The 18948-nt window shown below is 43.0% G+C and overlaps 1 protein-coding gene across 3 annotated transcripts in view; it reads right to left on the reverse strand.

Annotated features, from left to right (window-relative positions):
* The window catches only part of RAB7B (RAB7B, member RAS oncogene family), a 34688-nt gene extending 17536 nt beyond the window's left edge, over positions 1-17152 (reverse strand). For 2 of the 3 annotated variants that reach the window (XM_058275100.2, XM_058275099.2), the window contains exon 1: positions 16978-17152. The gene's annotated coding sequence lies outside the window, so the exon portion shown is untranslated. Of the gene's footprint in view, positions 1-15167; positions 15283-16977 lie in introns of those variants that run through there. The other variant, XM_071207695.1, reaches the window with a different exon arrangement.
* Between the last annotated feature and the right edge of the window lie 1796 nt (positions 17153-18948).

Consider the following 18948-nt stretch of genomic DNA (forward strand, 5'->3'; position numbering starts at 1 on the left):
ATCAAAGGGCTCTTCTCTAATGCAGCTGGTGGGAGTGAATTTGTACATGGTTTCTGGAAAGCTACTTGGCAGCAAGTGTTGGAGCCTTAAAACTGTTCCTGCCCTCCACTTCTAGGAATTTGCCCTAAGGAAACAATCTGAAAAGATTTGTGGGCAAGAAAGTTCTTCATGGTATTGTTTATGAACATCCAATAATAAAGAAGTGATTAAACAAATCATGACATAAAATGAACTATTAAGTAATCATTAAAATGAAGTTTTTGAGAATATTGTAATAATATGGAAAAATGGTCATGCCATAGGATCTAAATAAAAAACAGAAAATGAGAAACTGTATATACAACAAAGCCCCAAATATTGAAGTGGATTTCTGTTTGCATAGAAAAGAATCTGCAGAGAAATATATCAAACTTTAAAGATGTTAACGCTGAGTGTTGGAAATTACATGAATTTTCTTTTCTTCTCTATGTCTTTTAGTATATTCCATTTTAAAATAATATGCTTCATTCCTACAAAAGGAAAACAATGTACACATACACAGATATATATAGATACATACATAGGTGTGTTTGTATTTTTTTAACAAGTGTGACAGCTTGAGATTATGTTTGTGAATCCCCAAAAGAGAAAGATTATGTTTGTAAACTAATCTATTTCTCTGGGTGTGGTACCCTTTGATCGTGTTAGATTTGACTGAGATGTCTTGATTACATTACATGTTAAGATTAGGGCTTTGATTCCAACATATCAGTAGGGCTTGACTCAGGTTGAGTCCCTTCCACTTGGTGAGCTCTATAAACAGACAGTCACTCAAGAGGACACACAGGAAGAGAGAGAGCTCCATCATTTTTGATCCTGGGGCCCCAGGGAGAGCCATTTGCCTGATAGTCTGCAACTGAGAAAAAGGAAGCCCTGAGAGACAAGCCCTATGACAGCCTGCAGCTGAGAGCAGCAAGAAGCTGAGCCCACAGAGCCTTAAGAGGAAGAGGAAGCCCAGGAAGGAGAGACCAGGCAGAGATCAGTGACTGTCTTTCTTCAACAAGTGGCAACTGACTTTGGTGATAAATCAACCTTGAAATGGACTCTTTAGGACCTTGTAACTGTAAGTTTTTACCCCAAATAAATACCCTTTATAAAAGCCAACAGATTTATGGTACTTTGCATTGGCACCCCATTGGCTGACTAATACAACAAGGTAAAGCAAAACTGCCACAGTGGACTGTGCTTAACTGGCTTTTATGTGCACACATACATAAACACTTTTCTGACCCCTGAGTCTTTTGTCCTTGGATGCCCTCAGCATGCTGAGTAAACCTTGATCTGATTCTGGCTGAGGTCTCCAAGATTGGCCAGCTTGTGCTTACCCTGGTACTGGGTGAGTTGGGATGTCATCCCAGAAGTAACGTTTATGCATGTCTCGGCAGGATCTCAGAGACTGCCAAAGTAGATACTACTCTAAATAGTGGGGCTCCTGAGGGCTCTGGAGACACCCAGGTCCTATGGTCATGGCAGATAAGTCTGGTGTTTGTGCTCCTGAATGTGACACGGTTGGACTCAGTTGTGACTTCTCTACACGTGCCTCTTCTGTCCCTTCTATTTGAACCTATAGTTGGTGCTGGGGTTGGTAGGTGTATGTCTAAGAGGCTTGAATCTTCGGACTGTCTATGTGCCAGCTGGACCCTGAGTCTCAGCGGAGTTGCAACATCTACTCTCCAGTTTATTGGACTCAACCAGGACAACTAACAAGGATGAAAGGATGGACAACCACCATATCAAGGAACCGAGAGTCTACAACTGCAAGCAAGAGATTCCCATCCATGAGTTATATGGGATCAAGGCCCTCTCTCAATTAGAGGTGGGGTGGGCTTCACCATCCCAGAATCCCCAGAATTGGGGAATAAAATATGGGCTAGAGTGGACTTACTGGTATTCTACTGTAGACTTATTGTGATTCTAGCAATGGAAGAAATTTATATCCTTGATGTGGAGACAGCTGGAGGTGCTGATGGCAGAAGAGGGAAAAAGAGGTGCAATATGGGGGCATTTTCAGGACTTGGAATTGTCCTGAATGACATTGCAATGACAGATACGGGCCATTATATCTCCTGCCATAACCTACAGAGTTGAGTGGGAGAAAGTATAAACTACAATGTAAACTATAAACCATGCTTAGTGGCAATGCTCCAAATGTGTTCATCAATTGCAATGAATGTTCTACACTAATGAAAGAAGTTGTTAATGTGGGGAAGGGTAGGAGGTGTGGGGAGTGGGGCATATGGGAATCCCTTATATTTTTGTGGGTAATATTTGTGTAATCTAAGTATTAAAAAAATAAAAAATACATGAAAAAACAAGTGTATAGTAAAAGTTGTGAACACACAAAACAAACATTCATAACATCACACAGGGCTCCCATACATCACCCCACACAAATACCTTGCACTGTGAAACATTTACAATTATGAAAAAGAATTGTCAAAGTATTATTACTTACTATAGTCCATATTTTACATTTGTGTATTTTCCCCAACCCCCTATTATTTTATTTTATTTTTGTTGACAAACAATATAATTTATCTAAATGTACAATCAATGATATTTGGCATAACCAGAGTTGTACATCCATGACTTCAAACAATATTAGAGTAATTACTCCAACAGCAAAAAACCAAACCACTATTGTACCCATATGTTAGCACTACTAATTACAAATCCTATGATGTGCTTTCACAATTCTATTTAATTTCTATTTAATTCCAAACATTTAGGAATAACTTTTACCAATTCTGCACAGATTAAACCTCAGCTTTCCATTCTCTAAACACATTCTAGGCTGACTTATATTCTAGCTATTAACTCCATGAGTTTGTTAATTATAGTTAGTTCATAATAACAAAATCATGTAATATTTGCCCTTTGGGGCCTGGCTTGCTTCACTCAACATAATGTCCTCCAGATTCATCCATATGCTTCATGACTTCATTTCCTCTTACAGCTGTATGTTCCTTGGTGTTATATAACACAGTTTGTTTATCCATTTGTCAGTTGATGGACACCTGGGTTGTTTTCATCTTTTGGCAACTGTGAATAACGTTGCTTTGGACATCAGTGTGCAGATGTCTGTTTGTGTCACTGCTCTCAGTTCTTCTGGGTATATACCTAGTAGTGGTATTGCTGGATTATGGTAGATCTATATCTAACTTCCTTAGGAACCACCAACAGACTTCCATGTGGCTGTACCATTCTCATTCCCACCAACAGTGAATAAGTGTTCTATCTCTCCACATCCTCTCCAACTCTTGAAGTTTTCTGTTTTATTAATAGTGGCCATTCTAGTAGGTGTGAAATGATATCTCATTGTAGTTTTGATTTGCATTTCTATAATAGCCAGGGATGTTGAACATTTTTCATATGTTTTATTGCCATTTGTATTTCTTCTTTAGAAAAATGTCTATTCAGGTCTTTTGCCCATTGTTAAAATTGGGTTGTCTTTTTATTATTGAGTTGTAGGATCTCTTTATATATATTAAGGGTTTTAGACCCTTGTTGGATGTGTGATTTCCAAATATTTTCTCCCATTGAGTAGGCTGCCTTTTTACTCTCTTCACAAAGTCCTTTGAGGTGCAGAAGTGTTTCATTTTGAGGAGGTCCCATGTATCTATTTTTCTTTTGTTGCTTGTGCTTTGGGTATAAGGCTTAAGGGACTCCCACCCACCTACTATAAGACCTTGTAGATGTTTCCCTACATTACGTTCTAGGAGATTTATGGTCCTGGCTTTTATGTATAGGTCTTTGATATATTTTGAGTTGATTCTTGTATATAGGGAGTGAGATAGAGGTCCTTTCTCATTCTTTTCATTATGAATACCCAGTTTTCCCAGCACCATTTGTTGAAGAGACTGTTCTGTCCCAGAAAAGGACTTGGCAGGCTTATCGAAAATAAGTTGACCATAGAGGTGAGGGTCTTTTCTAAACTCTCAATCTGATTCCATTGATCAATGTGTCTATCTTTACGCCAATACCATGCTGTTTTGACCACTGTAGCTTTATAATACACTTCAAGGGTAGGAAGCATGAATCCTCTGACTGCTTTTCTTTTTAAGGAGGTTTTTGGCTGTGCAGGGCCCCTTACCCTTCCAAATAAAATTGGCAATTGACTCATTTTTCCCCTTCCCCCACTCTGCTGTTTTTTTGCTGTCTGTGTCCATTCGCCATGTGATCTTCTGTGTCTGTTTTTTTTTGTCTTCTCATCTCATTTCTCCTCTAGGCTTCAATGGGATTCAATCCCAGGGACTTCTGATGTGGGAGAGAGATTCCCTGTCACTTGCGCTACCACAGTTCCTAGTTTCTGTTGCATCTTTTTTTTTTTTTTTAAGATTTATTTCTCTCCCCTCCCCCGCCCCCAGTTGTCTGTTCTCTGTGTCCATTTGCTGTGTGTTCTTCTTTGTCCACTTCTGTTGTCAGCAGCATGAGAATCTGTGTCTCTTTTTGTTGCGTCATCTTGCTGTGTCAGTTCTCCATGTGTTCAGTGCCATTCCTGGGCAGGCTGCACTTTCTTTCATGCTGGGTGACTCTCCTTACGGGGCACACTCCTTGCGTGTGGGGCTTCCCTATGTGTGAGGACACCCCTGCGTGGCAGGGCACTCCTCGAGCACATCAGCACTGCACATGGGCCGGCTCCACATGGGTCAAGGAGGCCTGGGGTTTGAACCACGGACCTCCCATGTAGTAGACGGACGCCCTAACCACTGGGCCGAGTCTGCTTCCCTCTGTTGCATCTTGACTTGACTCTCCCCTGCATCTCTCTTTTGTTCTGTCATCATCTTTCTGCATCGCTTGCCATGTGGGCCTGGCTTGCCATGCAGACATGCCTTTACCAGGGGGCCCCAGGGATCGAACCTGGGTCCTCCCATATGGTAGATGGAAGCCCAGTCACTTGAGCCACATCTGCTTCCTGGTGATTGACTTTTATATTTCTGTAAATTAGACTGTTAGAATTTTGATTGGTATTGCATTGAATTTATAAATCAATTTGGGTAGAATTGACATTTCATAATGTTTAGTCTTCTAATCCATGAACATGGAATGTCCTTCCATTTGTTTAGGTCTACTTGATTTCTTTTAGCAGTGTTTTGTAGTTTTCTGAATATAGATCTTTTACATATCTGTTTAAATTAATTCTAGATATTTGAGCCATTTTGTTTCTATTGTAAATGGAATTTTTTTCTTTATTTCCTCCTCAGCTTGCTCATTACTAGTGTACAGAAATGCTACTGATTTTTGCATGTTGATCTTCTATCCTGTCACTTTGCTGAACTCATATATTAGCTCTAATAGCTTTGTTGTAGATATTTCAGAATTTTCTAAATATAGGATCATGTCATCTGTGAATAGTGAGAGTTTTACTCCCTCTTTTCCGATTTGAAAGCCTTTGTTTTTCTTTTGATTGTCTAATTGCTCTAGCTAGGACTTCTGGCCCTGTGTTGAATAGCTGCAGTGACAGTGGGCATCTCATCTTTCTCCTGATCTTAGAGGGATAGCTTGCAACCTCTCCCTAGTGAGTGTGACGTTGGCTGTGGGGTTTTCATATATGCCCTTTGTTATGTTAAGGAACTTTCCTTCTATACCTATCCTTTGAAGTGTGTTTATGAAGAAAGGATGCTGGATTTTGTCAAATGCCTTTTCTGCATCAAATGAGATGTGGTTCTTTTCCTTCAATTTGTTAATGTGGTGAACTATGTTAGTTGATTTTCTTAAGTTGAACCACCCTGCATACTAGGAATAAAACCCACTTGATCATGGTGTATAATTCTTTTAAGATGCTGTTGGATTTTATTCATATGTATTTTTGTTGAGAATTTTTGCATCTATGTTCATTAAAGAGAATGGTCTGTAATTTTCTTTTCTTCTATTATCTTTATCTGGCTTTGGTATTAGGGTGATGTTGACTTCATATAATGTTTTTGGTAATTTTCCATCCTTTTTAATTTTTTGGAAGAGTTTGAACAAGACTGGTATTAATTCTTTTCAAAATGTTGGTAGAATTCACCTGTGAAGTCATCTGGTCCTGGACTTATCTTTGTTGGAAGATTTTGATGACTGATTCAATCTCTTTACTTATGATTGTTTGTTGAGTTCCTGCATTTCTTGTAGAGTCAATGCAGGTTGTGCATTTCTAGGAAATTGTCCATTTCATCTAGGTTGTCTAATTTGTTGGCATCAGTTTCTCATAATATCCTCTTATGATTATTTTTATTTCTGTGCAATCTGTTGTAATATCCTGCCTTTCAATCCTGATTTTTATTTATTTGCATCTTCTCTCTTTTTTCTTTGTTAGTCTTCCTAAGGGTTTGTCAATATTATTGATCTTCTCAAAGAACCAGCTTTTGGTTTTATTGGTTTTCTCTATTTTTTTGTCGTTGTTGTTTTCAATTTCATTTATTTCTGCTCTACTCTCTTTCTTTCTGCTTACTTTGGGATTGGTTTGCTGTACTTTTTCTATCTTCTCCAGTTGTTCAGTTGGGTCTTTGATCTTAGCTCTTTCTTCTTAAATATAGACTTTTAGGGCTATGAATTTCTCTCTCAGCACTGCCTTTGCTGTGACCCATACTTTTGACACGTTGTGTTCTTATTTGTATTCAACTAAAGATATCTACTTATTTCTCTTGCAATTTTTTATCTTTGACTCACTGATTGTTTGCAAAATTTCCCCTTTCCCACCTATTATTGATTTCAGTTTCATTCCATTATGATCAGAGAAGGTACTTTGTATAATTTCAATCTTTTTTTTAAGGTTTATTTATTTATTTATTTCTCTCCCCTTCCCTGCACTCTACCGCCCCCCCCCCCCCCTCAAGTTGTCTGCTCTCTGTGTCCATTCGCTGTGTGTTCTTCTGGGTATGCTTGTATTCTTGTCAGCGGCACACGGAATCTGTGTCCCTTTTTGTTGAGTCATCTTGCTGCGTCAGCTCTGTGTGTGTGCAGCGTCATTCCTGGGTAGGCTGCACTTTATTCGCACTGAGCAGCTCTCCTTATGGGGCACACTCCTTGTGCGTGGGGCTCTCCTATGCGGGGAAACCCCTGTGTGGCACGGCACTCCTTGTGCACATCAGCACTGTGTGTGGGCCAGCTCATCACACAGGTCAGGAAGCCCTGGGTGTGAACCTTGGATCTCCCACGTGGTAGGCGGACACCCTATCCGTTGGGCCAAACCCACCTCCCTTCTTAAATTTATTGAGAACTGTATTGTGGCCTAACACATGGTCTATCCTGGAGAAAGATACATGAGCACCTGAGAAGAATGTATAACCTGTTGATGTGGAGTGCAATGTTCTGTATATATCTTTCAGGTCCAGCTTGTTTATCATATTGTTCAGGTTCTCTGTTTCCTTGTTGATCTTCTCTTTAGTTGTTATATCTATTGAAGTGAGAGGCATGTTGAAGCCTCTATTATTGTAGAGGTGTTTATTTCTCCTTTCAATTTTGCCAGATTTTTCCTCATGTATTTTGGGGCACCCTGGTTAGATGCATAGATATTTATGACTGTTACTCCTTCCTGGTGGATTGTCCTTTTTATTAATATATAATGGCCTTCTGCATCTCTTATCACTTTTTTGCATTTAAAGTCTGTTTTGTCTGACACCATTACAGCTACCCCTACTTTCTTTTGGTTACTATTTGCATGGCATATCTTTTTCCACCCTTTCACTTTCAGTCTGTCTGCATCCTTGGGTCTAAGATGAGTCTCCTGCAGACAGATATGAATGGCTCATGTTTTCTTATCTATTCTGTCAGCCTATGTCTTTTGGTTGGGGAATTTAATTCATTGGTATCCAATGCTTTTACTATAAAGGCATTACTTACTTCATCCATTTTATCCTTTGGCTTTCAGATGTCATATCTTATTTTTGTCCATCTTTTTACTCTTTTGCTTACCCTTTCTAATAGTCTTCACTTCTATATTCTCCTCCAAGCCTCTCTCTCTTCTCTTTTCTTTTCTGGCTGAGAACTCCCTTTAGTGTTCCTGCAGAGATTCTTGTTTATGAACTCTCTTAATTTCTGTTTATCTGTGAGTATTTTAAACTCACTGTCATATTTGAATGACAATTTTTTTTAGGAGGTACTGGAGATTGAAGCCAGGACCTCATATATGGGAAACAAGTGCTTAACCACTGAACTACATCTACTCCCCAATGAAAGATAGTTTTTTCATTTGTTTGTTTTCAGGATGTACCAGGGATCAAACCCAGGACCGCGTACATGGGAAGCAGGCAATTAACCACTTAAGCTATATGTGCTCCCCCGATGGAGAGTTTTGCTGGATAAAGAATTATTGGCTGGCAGTTTTCTCTCTCAGTACCTTAATTATATCATACCACTGCCTTCTTACTTCCATGGTTTCTGAAGAGAAATTCACACTAAGTCTTACTGGATATCTCTTCTACATGATGTTTCACTTCTGCCTTGCTGCTTTCAGAATTTTCTCTTTGTGTTCTATATTTGGCATTCTGAATATTACAATATGGCATTCTTGGGGTAGGTCTATTTAGATTTATTCTAAGTGGAGTATGCTGTACTTCCTGGACACATATATTCATGTCTTTTCTGAGAGTTGGAAACTATTCAGCTATTTCCTTAAATACTCCTTCTGCTCCCTCTCCCTTCTCTTGTCCTTCTAGAATTCCATAACATGCATGTTGGTGCACTCTGTGCTATTATTCAACTCCTTGAGCCCCTAATCATTTCTTTCCATTTCTTTCTTTCACTGATCTTCTCTCTTTCGAGTTTCAACTGTTCTATCCTCTACATCACTAATTCTTTCTTCCATGATTCAAATCTGTAGCTGTGTGCCTCTGTGATATCTTGAATCTCACTTGTTGTGTCTTTCATTCCCATACGCTCTGCTATTTTTCTATCCAAGATTTCAATTTTTTCTTTGTGCTCATCCAGTGTCTTCTTAAGGTCTTATTTCTTTAACCATGTTGTCCTTCACCTCCATGATTTGATTTAGGAGATTTGTATGAACCTCATTGATGAGTTGTTTTAATTTCTGTATCTCATGTAGAGCTTTGATTTGTTCCTTTGCCTGAGTCATATCTTCCTTTTTCTTTGTGTGGCTTATAATTTTTTGGCTGATGTCCAGGTATTTGATTCTGATGATGAGTTTACTCTGATGTTTGGTTTCACTCTCTTGCCTAGGGATTTACTGTTAAGTAGCTGTGTGCTACCACTGTTCTTTGATTCATGGTTCAACATGTTCTAGATATTTAGGATTGCCCTTGTTTAACTGATCAAACCAAGGCTAAGGACCCAATAATGGGGTGCAGGCCAGTTTCCAAGGGCCTTGGAGAGGGAGTTAGTAAAGGCACCTCATTGCCTCTTTTATTTATTATTATTTTTCCCTTTTTGTCCATTTTTATTGTCTGCCAGCAGACAAGAAAAGAGCCAGCTTACCCTTTTGGTTGCCCTTTCTAATAGTAACCAAACATGCCAGCAGATGGTGCTCTTTGGCAGACATCTCAGTTCAGACCCCAGATGCTGGGGAGAATGCATTCAGTGTAACTCCACAGTGAGTGGTACAGAAGCAATGTCCTCAGGGCTGGCTAAGCCTCACAAACTTTCTCAGAAGCTGTAAGCTGCCACCCCAAATAAATATAAAATTCAACAGATTTTTGGTACTTTGCATCAGCACCCCTTTGACTGACTAATACAATCATTAAGATGTCAGTTCTACCCACACTGAGCTACAGATTTAACACAGCCCAATAAAAGTTCCAGTATCCTTCTTCACAGAATTGGATAAGCCAATTATAAAATTTATCTGGAAGAGTAAGGGCCCCCAAATAACTAAGAATATCTGTAAAAAGAAGAACCAAGTTGGAGAACTTTCACTTCCAGACTTTAAAGTATACTATCTAGCTCAGTGGTAAAAACGGCAAGTTACTGGCATAACGATAGGCAGATTGACCGATGGAATGGAAATGAGAGTTTGGAAAAAGATCCTCACATCTACAGCCAAGTGATTTTTGACAAGTCTGCCAAACCCACTCAGCTAGGTCAGAATAACCTATTCAACAAATGATGCTGGGAAAACTGGATATCCATATCTAAAAGAAAGAAAGAGGACCCTTATCTCACACCTCATACAAAAATTAATTCAAAATGGATCAAGGATCTAAATTTTAAAAGACTAGGACCATAAAACTCTTAGAAGAAAATGTAGGGAAACATCCTCAAGATCTTGGGCTTGGTGACGGTTTCTTGGACCTTCCACCCAAAGCATGAGCAACAAAAGAAAAAAAAAATAGATAAATGGGTCTGCCTCAAAATTAAATACTTTTGTTCTTCAAGAGAATTTGTCAAGAAAGAAAAAAGGCAGCCTACTCAATGGGAAAAAATCTTTGGAAACCATATATCTGATAAGGGATTAATCTCCATGTTACATAAAGAGATCACACAACAACAAAATGACAAGTAACTCCATCAAAAAATGGGCAAAATGGGAAGCAGACTTGGCCCAATGGATAGGGCATCTGCCTACCACATGGGAGGTCCGTGGTTCAAACCCCGGGCCTCCTTGACCCGTGTGGAGCTGGCCCATGTGCAGTGTTGATGCGCGCAAGGAGTGCCGTGCCACGCAAGGGTGTCCCCACATAGGGGAGCCCCACGCGCAAGGAGTGCGCCCCATAAGGAGAGTCACCCAGTGCGAAGGAAAGTGCAGCCTGCCCAGGAATGGCGCTGCACACACGGAGAGCTGATGCAGCAAGATGACGCAACAAAAAAAACACAGATTCCCATGCGGCTGATGACTACAGAAGCGGACAAAGAAAAATACGCAGCAAATAGACACAGAGAACAGACAACCGGGGTGGGGGTGAGGGGAAGGGAGATAAATAAATAAATCTTTAAAAAAATTATATATATATAATGTTAATGATAAGAATAAAGGATTTCTTTATTTTGAATATCTAAAAAAAAAAAAAAAAAAAAACATGGGAAGTGGACTTGGCCTAGTGGTTAGGGCATCTGCCTACCACATGGGAGGTCCACAGTTCAAATCCCAGGCCCCCCTGACCTGTGTGCAGCTGGCCCATGCACAGTGCTGATGCACGCAAGGAGTGCCCTGCTGATAACAACAGAAGCAGACAAAGAAGAACACGCAGCAGATAGACACAGAGAACAGACAACTGGGGCGGGGAGGGGGTGGGGAGGGGGCGGGGAGGGGAGAGAAATAAAAAAATAAATCTTTTAAAAAAACCCAGAAATTGTAAGTGTAAATATGTGGTAATGGTTGGATTGATGGTAATACATCATAATGAATTAAACAAACACTTGATTTATGGATATGAATGTGGCTATGTGGCTGAAACGAGTAGTCTAGGGAGATTAACATTAGTTGGAAGTCAGCTGGAGGATAATACTGGGAACGTGTAACAATGATTTTGGAAGTAGATGAGGACTGGTTAATAATATAGATACAGAATGTTCTACTATGGGGTGTTACATGGTGATATATGTGAAAAATATAACTAATGTAATTTATGGACTATAGTTAACAACAACATTGTAAAATTTTGTAGCAAAAGCAAAGTTGGTACTATATTATTCTAAAGATAAAGAGTATGGGGTTTGGTTTTGTGAGATATGAATACAATTAAACGTTTTTTCTCATTAATGAGGAAATAATGACCATGTTATTTAACTAATCTGTGTTCATCAGTGTATCTTTCTGAACACTAGAGAAACAACTGAGTTAGCAGTTAGAATTACATGAGATAAAAGTGCCTGAAAAATAATTTTTTAGAAGTAATGCTTCCATAACTTGTTGAGCTGCCTTTTTTCTGTTCTTTTACTTTTGTGAATTTGAAATAAAGTTGTTTTAAAAAAAGGTATAAATCTGGATGGGCATGTTGCAATTGTGTCAATGCCCACAGGGAAACCAGCTGAGGCAGAAGTGGCTGAGAAGCTCCTGAAAGCTGCTGCTCTCTAAGCATCAGTTCCCGCTTAGGAAGGGAATTGGGAGTAATGGTGAACTCCTTTCTAAAAGCTTTGATTTTTCCATGCTCACTTCACTTAAAAAGCCAATCCAATGCATTAGAAAGGGTGTCAAGGAAAAGGGGGAAGGCAGGGAGAGGAGGGAAAGGAACTAGAACTGGTTGAGCACTTGCAATGAGCTGTGCATCCTGCAAAGTACTCAAAAGAGCTTAGGTACTCAGCTAGGAGATGCGTACAGCAGAGGCTCTGAGAAGCTAAGTGACTTGGACCTCATCCAAGCAACACAGTTAGTAAATGGATGAGCTTGGGTTTGAATCAAAGCGCAGAGGTTGTTCTTCTAGGGCACCTTGCCTCTTCTTCTCTTGCATATGAACCTACAGAATCTTTGTGCATAGGAATCTAAGATGCTAGATTCAGCCTCAACAAAATCCTAGCAGCGTTGGAGGAGACAGAAAGAAAAACAGCCCAAGTGGCAGAGGGGTGCAAGGGGAGCAGAGGCATCTGGGGTAGGCGAAAAGGAGCTGTCGGATCAGGGCTGACTATGGGGATCTGAGCAGAGAGGAAGGTTGTTCTGCCCTGAAATAATCGTGCAGTGATGCCAAAGTCACTTTCGCGATAATAGTTGACATTTATTTGCCTGGTACTGAGCCGAGGGCTTTGCGAATATGCAAATAATATACAGATTGCTGTGAGCTTTAAATGAGCTAACACATTATTACAATATATTTACTGGCACAAAGTTAGAGTTCATGAAATGTTTGCTATTTTTACTATTATTTGCCCAAAACAACAGCCTATGGGATTGCCACTCTTATTATCTCTACGTTCCCACTGAAGAAACAGAAGTTTAGAGAAGTTAAGCAGTTCATTCCTAAAGAATTGCCAGATTAGGAGCTGGAATTTGAATCTAGGTTCTACCACCTGGCTGGAAATCTAAAATGAGGGAGACTCAGCCTGCCACTTTGTGCCCCTGCCAGAGGCTCAGAGACTGAATGGGTGTGGGTTTGACACAGTGCAGCAAAGATGGTGTGTTTATGAAGAGATAGATGGGCAGGGGGTGGGAAGAGCAGAAAGTGGATGTGATTGATAAAATATAGGATCACTATCCACAATATGTAAAGCACCCCTATAGTTAATAAAAGACAACATCCTAATATAAAAATGGGCAAAGAATATGAATAAGTAACTGACAGAAGTCTTGTAAATCATATGCAAGCTTTGAAAAGATGCTCAACCTTACTAATTATCAAGGAAATGCAAACTTTTAAAATATCTTTTTTCCTATCCATCAGCATGGAAATAGTTAAAAAGACCGATGATGATATTTAGTGTTGCCAAATGTGTAGGGGAACAAAGACTCTTGCATATTGTTGATAGATTATGAATTGGCATGATCTTAAAACTTAATATGCACACACCTAGATTCTAATTCTAGGAATCCTACAGAAATACTCACATAGATGCTCAAAGACAAAGATGATTGTTGAAGTATTGCTGTAATCTAAATGTCCATTAATAAGAGGCTTTCTGCGTAAATTATGATCCATTCATACTCTGGAATACTAGGCAGTTTGAAAAAGAATGAAGTATTGAAGTGGAAAGATGTGTATGATAATTAGAGTAAAAATTAAATTTTGTATAGTATGATCCCAATTACAAACATAAAGTACATATGCTTTTTCTATAAATACACAGGAAAATCATGGACAGATACATGCTAATTTATTAGATGAGATTAGAAGAGGTATATTGGAAGCCAGGAGCTACAAATATGTTGTGTGATAAAATTTGTTACACAAGCCCAAGTTTTTTTATATCTATAATTAAATACCTCAAACAAAGATTTAACATTTCTTTAAAAAGAGTATGTGGGTGGTTGGCAGCCCAGAGTCTTCTGATTGTGACCTCCTGGCAGGTCAAATCAATTTTGTGTCTGGGATAGGAGAGGGAAGCCAGCTGGTACCATGGAGTAATCATGAGTTTTGGACTTAGGGTTCTCATCCCAGCTCTGTACATGTGTGACCTTGGGCGAGTTACATAACCTTGGTGAGTCTCTGTTCTCTCTGGCCATGGATTTCTCTGTGGGGTGACGTGCTATGTCCTCATAGGACACCAGGATCCCTGAGTGGGGAAAGACCCAGTGCTAAGACAATAAATGTTGAACAACTGTGGGTATTGGGAGTGGGTGCAGCACTGGTGAATAGTGTTGGCTGCTTTCTATGATGTAAATACTCACACCAGGGATGATTTCTACTTGCCAGGGTGGAGCCTGCTTCAGCACCCTACTAGAAGTACCTCAAAAGTCATCAAGTACAACCTTCACGGGTCCTTGAGCCATTTCAATACATTCACAGGAAGATGGAGACAGAACCTGTCACCATCCAGCCTCTCCCCGCTAGCTACTGGGGGTTGAGTTCTCTTGGGGGCCATACAAAAGGGCCCGATTCCTTCACTGCATGCCAGCTCTTCACGTCTGAAAGCTTTTTGGGTTCTACCTGAGTTTTTTATTTTCCACATCCTTGAAACCTCCCTCAGCCTTGACTTTGAGCCTTCCCCCATCCTGGTCCCCCTCCCCTGGATTCATTCTCAAAATCTGCTGCCCACTGCAGATTCCCCAACCCCACTCCCACAAGTGTAGGAATTCACCGAGACTGCTATTTAAAAATAGCCTAGGGAAGCGGACTTGGCCCAATGGATAGGGTATCTGCCTACCACATGGGAGGTCCAAGGTTCAAACCCCGGGCCTCCTTGACCCGTGTGGAGATGGCCCATGCACAGTGCTGATGCGTGCAAGGAGTGCCCTGCCACACAGAGGTTTCCCCGTATAGGGGAGCCCCATGCCAAGGAGTGCACCCTATAAGGAGAGGCGCTCAGCGCGAAAGAAAGTGCAGCCTGCCCAAGAATGGCGCCACACACACAGAGAGCTAACACAGCAAGTGATACAACAAAAAGAAACAGATTCCTGGTGCCGCTGATAAGGATAGAAGCAGTCACAGAAGAACAAATGTACACAGCAAATGGACACAGAGAGCAGACAACAGGGGGTTGGGGGGGAGAGAAATAAATAAAAAATAAATCTTAAAAAATAAACATAATAAAAAAATAATAAAAAGGGCCTGGTCTTTGGGTCCAGGGTAACTGCTGGCAACAGGAGGGTGAAGGACTGTACTCACTGGCAAGGAGGGTGGCCTGGGGGTGGACACTGGCTGAGCTCACCCAGAAAACACAGGCAGACTTCAGATGGTGGCTGAAGTCCCTTCCCATGCCCTCTCGGCTCTATCACTGGCTGGGCTTTGGCAATGACTGTCCTTCTTTTAAGCCTCCTTCCACCCACTCAGCTGACTCAGAGCCTCAAACCAGGGCATCCTCCTAGAGGCCAGGCTGAGTCATCCTCCAGAGGAGGGAGCATTAAGTAACAGTGAAAAGCAGGCATGGAATGTGGGGCCCTCCCTTCAGCCAGCTGCCCACAGAGCAGAACTGCACGTGACTCGCTCCCCACTGAATGCCACTCACTCTTCTCCGCTCTTGCCTGGCAGCGCTTCTAAGCCTGGAGCCCTGGACCTGCCCATTTCCCAAAGCTATAGGAGTAAGAATAACTGAGTTGATGGCCCCCCTCCTTGAAGAAAAAAGGCTTAGGGCCTGGGACCAGCCCTGCAAGAACCCTTGAGCCAGCTCTCTCCCTCCCTCTTCCTTTCTCTCCCTACCCCACTTGTCCTATCCAGGACCCAGGCATAATCGTGTGCCTCGCTTGTGTTGTGTGAGGTATCATTTCTACTGACAGGAAGGACAGGGAGACAAGTGCTCTGGGACAGATGGGAATTCTGAAGCAGGCAGATCCTCCTCATCCGCATTATACTATCTTATCCCACTTCTTTCTCCATTTTTCAGCACCTCCCTTTCCCTCCTCCTCCCAGATCTGGGAAAATGACAAATGTATCCACCCTAAAAAATAATGGGATTTATGGTCTTGAGAATAAGCGCTACCTGGGGAGCACAAGACTTAGTTGTGCTCAGGGGCGCTTAGTCTCTGCCTTACCCTTCGAACCCTGAGCAGGTCTAGTCGTACTTGCTCCAGGAAGCACACCCAGCCCTTGGTTTCCAGGGGCCTCAGTGCTCTTTATGTGCTTTGTCCCCAAGTGTCAGGGGGCAAGGCAATGCCTTACACCTCTCTACACCTCCAAATGACCTGACCCCACACTGGGAACATAGAGGCTTCAGTAAATAAATACCCACCCATCCACCCACTGTGTGCCTCTAATGCACCAGCACGGAGTAGTCGGAGGATACAGACAAGTTACTGTCTCCATGAGACTCGATAGGGTGGGGGATTGTTGGTAAGCCAAATAAAATTAATTTTATTAACACACAAAGTCTACCAGTTATAGAGCACTCTGCAGTTTATAAAATGGCATCATAGCCCACCGGATTCTTGAGCCAAGAACAGCTGGTTAGTAGAGGCAATGAGACCAGAACCCAGGTCTGTCGGGCTCGTTTTATTGCCTCTCCCTCCACCGCAGGGCCACAGCAGGAGGGATCGACGGTGTGGAAGAGGAGGGACTCTTTCCTACTCCTTCGCCACGAAAGCCTCTGGCCAACACGCTTGCATCCCAGAAGGTGCCCTGTCGATGTGGCAAGGGGGCCGCGGGTGCCAGCAGTACTCGGCGCGCCCGAAGCACGCGCGGTTTTCGGCTGGCCCCGCAGCTGGCTTGGAGCAGCGCTGCCCGCGCGCCCCTTACCGAAGGCCGGCGGGGCCCCGAGCCGCGCCCCAGCTGCTCCGGGAAGCCGTTTCTGCGAGGCTCCCTGCCACGCCCCTGGAGGGTGCGGCCGCCTTTCCCCGGGGTGGGGGTCTTTGGGCTAGATCTAAACCCTGCAGCTGCCAGATGCTAAGCTCTCCCTGCACCCCCGGCCCTCCCAAAGGGAAAGCGAAGGCCCCGAGGACAGCTGGGGCCCGCGGAAGAGCGGAAACCCCGCCAGGGAACTTACAGCTGCGGCTGCGGGGCGCTGCTCCCAGGGCAGGTGGGGGCTCTTTCTGACGCCGGAGTCCCTTTGTGGAGTCAAAGTCTCAGCCCGGCCAGGGGAAAGAGGCTTTGGGAGCGAAAAACTGTTTGTGCGTGTGGCTAGGCCACTTCCCTCTGAGTTTTCCTCCTTTCCCTCTGGTGCGCGGTACTCGGGAAAGTTGCAAAAGAGGCCGGGCTGGGGTGACCTCAGCGCGTGGGTGGAGGGGGTGGGGTGGACTGGGAAAGCCGGGCTTCACAGCTCACTGGATCTGGGGCCCGTGCGAATTTAGTTTGCCAGAGACCCTGTCCTGAGGGGACACAGGGAGGGAGGCTTGAGAGTGGGGGCAGGGGACCTCACGACACCTCCGCGGGAGGTGGGGAGCACGGCGTGCAAGTAACAGGCAGGGTTTGTGGGCACCCTAGAGAGCCTCGGCTGGTTTTAGGAACTTCTGCCTCTGCTGCTGGAAGCCAACCGGTAAAGGGGCCCTTTTGTCTGATGAAACAGTGGGCACATGTAAGAGATTCGGGTCCCCCGTCCCAGCCTGTAGGGACAGTTCTGGTCCTCACGCTTTGCCCTCTCCCCTATACTGTACACAGTGCGCATTCTCTCTCTCTCTTTCTCTCTTTCTCTCTCTTACTAACACATACACACACACACCTGACGTATGAGATGGGAGGCAAGTTCTGACATCTCCCTAACCCTCTCAGATGAGAATGTGGGACCCAGCCTGAACTGCTTACGCTCCAGCTATTTAAAATGCGGTTACCGTGAGGCTGAGTTTGGTATCTCTTTGAGTTGCCTGGAACCGTGCCTTGGGTAATTATGGTTGGATGGCAGAAGGGAAATAAAGTGAGTTTAGACATGCCCAGGCTAACTGGGTCTCTGGAACCCAGAGGATCCCCTTGAAGCTTGTAATCCATTTGGTGCACCCCTCTGAAGCACCGTTGCTTCAGAAAGGGGATTCTGCCTCCTTGGCGTCCCATCCTTTGTTCAATAATCCTCACGGTTGTCAAGTTCTTCCTCGTGTCCCGTATGAGTCTTCCATGCTGCTTCACTGCTATGACCACATCGAATGTGGCCAACCAGACCGGACACTCCTCAGGGCAGAGTTGGGGGGCTCCAACCCCACACTCATCCCCATGCACTGCCAAGGACAGGTCTTTGGGAAGGAGGTTTTGGGTGGAAAAAAAAAAAAAGCTCCAGTTGAAGCTCATTTCCTTGTTTCAATCAGGAAAAATGCCTGGAGGGAGGGTGCAATGATCCTCATGAGGTGTAAGATTGGACAGAATACACTGAAGCTGGAAACATTCCAGAGCCAATATGCTCTATTTTGGTTACTTGGGCAAGGATATATCAAGTCCACTCTCAGGGCAACCACTGATTTATTACGGTTGATTTGTCCTGAAACTGTTGTCCTTTAGAATTTTTTCCCTTTATCCTTCACCTTTTCTGGGACTAGGTTTTAAAGGAAAATTGTGTGTATGTCTGTGTCAGTATATGTGATAGAGAGAGAGAGAGACAGAGAGAAAGAGGGACGGACAGACTGCCTGCAAAGGTGCAGAGGCATGTTAAAATCCCTTGAGAACAGGGGCCTGCTGCTGCCGAGGGTGCTTTTGGGTGGGGGAAGTGAACTGTCTTTGGCAAGTCCTTGAGCCTCTGAACATGGGACTGAAACTCCTACTTTGGGGGATGTTTGCAGAACTATTCCTAGCACCTTTGGGAGCCCAGTCACCAACCATCCTTAGGCTCTAGTCCCACTTCCTCCATCCACGTGGCTCAAGAGTCAGCAACTTCCCTTCTTACCCTCTGACACATGATCCAGAGGAGAATGACAGCCGGCCTCTACCATGCAAGGAGGCCCTGACTCTACATTCATTGTGTCTCCTTCCTTCCCTCCCACATCCATTCTTTCAGTAATTCTGATTAGGTCAGACCCTTTGGGAGACTCACAAATGG

Source organism: Dasypus novemcinctus, chromosome 13 (assembly GCF_030445035.2).
Source record: "Dasypus novemcinctus isolate mDasNov1 chromosome 13, mDasNov1.1.hap2, whole genome shotgun sequence".
Classification (NCBI taxonomy): Eukaryota; Metazoa; Chordata; class Mammalia; order Cingulata; family Dasypodidae; genus Dasypus; species Dasypus novemcinctus.